This window comes from Etheostoma cragini, unplaced genomic scaffold (genome assembly GCF_013103735.1).
Source record: "Etheostoma cragini isolate CJK2018 unplaced genomic scaffold, CSU_Ecrag_1.0 ScbMSFa_1290, whole genome shotgun sequence".
Lineage (NCBI taxonomy): Eukaryota > Metazoa > Chordata > Actinopteri > Perciformes > Percidae > Etheostoma > Etheostoma cragini.
In genome coordinates, this window is record NW_023265330.1 from 1 (window position 1) to 1606 (window position 1606).

A 1606-nucleotide genomic window follows, 5' to 3' on the forward strand; every position below is an offset into this window, starting at 1 on the left:
AAATAAATATAACTGTGCCAGTAAACTGAATATAAACTGTAAAATAAAATAAATAATAGTAATAAAATGTAAAATACAATGTTAATTGAATATCTTTGAGTTGTGGCCAAAACAAGATATTTTGATGATCATCTCTTTTTGGGATCAGCTGATCCACATTTTTCACCATTTTCTGACATTTTAAAGACCAAACTAATCCATTCATCCAGGAAAAAATTATTAATAATCAAATAAATAGCCGTTAGTTGCAGCCCTACTTTATTCAGCTGTGTTTTTTTCATTGCACCAAAGCTTGAGTATGTATTTCTAAAAAAGAGGAAATCCAGAAACTGAATTTTAAGTGTAGTAAAAAACTACATACTGACTCATTAATACTACACGAGGCACTCAGAGTACTGACTAGTTTCTGTTCCAGGTACGCCATCACAGTCTGGTACTTTGACTCGGAGGAGCGGGCGGAGGCCAAGAGGCGCTTCAGAGACTTGACAGGTACTTCATAGTATTTATAGTATTTATAGATATTCACAGATCTTTTATTTTGATCACGTTAGTTGTTACCTTGTCAACGGATAGGAAATAATCTGTTGGAGTTTGTTTCAGTCAGTCGACTTTTTTCAACATACTAAACTATGAGTCATAAAGTAAAAAAATCTAAAATAAAAATAAATAAAAATGTCAGTTTTATGTCGAAGAAAGCGTAGCATAGCATGTGGAAAAAAAGTCATAGTATAGTACGTTAAAAAAATAACAAAAATCTGTGTCTATTTAAAAAAAATAGTCATAGTATGTTGAAAAAACGTCATGTTGTAGTATGTCAAAAAAAGTCAATGTGTTGAATAAAATCACAAAAGGTCATTGAATAGTATGTAAAAAAAAAAAAAAAAAAAAAGTCATAGAGTTGTATGTCGAAAAAGTCACAAAAAAGTCTTGGTATAGTACGTTGAAAAACATGTAGTGTGAAAAAAAAACAACAACAAAAAAGTCAAAAAAATGGCTATTTATAGTATTTATAGATCTTTTATTTTGATCACGTTAGTTGTTACCTTGTCAACAGATAGTCAATAATCTGTTGGAGTTTTTCAGTCAGTCGACTTTTTTCAACATATGACTTTGACTTTTTTTCGACATACAATGCTGACTTTTTCAATGCACACACTTTGACTATTTGTGACCTTTTATTTAATACTATACGTTGACTTTTCATGAGTAAAATGTCTCATACTTCGGTACCTACATATCTAAATACCTTCCTACATTCTGTCCCTTTGTCTGAGTTTATCTTCTTATTTGCATTGTTTACTTGATGTGTTGCAGCTCCAGCTGGTAGTTTGCAGACGTCGCCCCCTGGTGTTTGACCCCCGGGTCTGCAGTAGACGACAGCAGGACTCTCAAAGCTTTCTGGGAAAGCTAAAAGAAAAGAACAAAAAAAAAAAAAGGATCCCTCTGGAGGAGTTGAGGAGTTTTCACTCCGCCTCCCGTCGTCGCTCCGGTTGTTGAAAATAACCTGATGAACGACGCGTTCAAGTAACCTGCAGCTGCTCCGGACTTTTCCTGCTTGACGTGCTTGTGAGACGAAGGAAAACAGTGGACTACACCTTTTTTTTTT

At 33.9% G+C, this 1606-nt stretch overlaps 1 long non-coding RNA gene across 1 annotated transcript in view; it reads left to right on the forward strand.

Moving 5' to 3' along the window:
* Positions 1-376: 376 nt before the first annotated feature.
* The window catches only part of LOC117939852, a 2151-nt gene continuing 921 nt past the window's right edge, over positions 377-1606 (forward strand). Inside the window, exons 1-2 of the long non-coding RNA XR_004655669.1 lie at positions 377-489; positions 1315-1606. The exon at positions 1315-1606 is cut by the window's right edge and continues 921 nt beyond it. This is a non-coding gene — a long non-coding RNA (uncharacterized LOC117939852). The remainder of the gene's footprint in view (positions 490-1314) is intronic.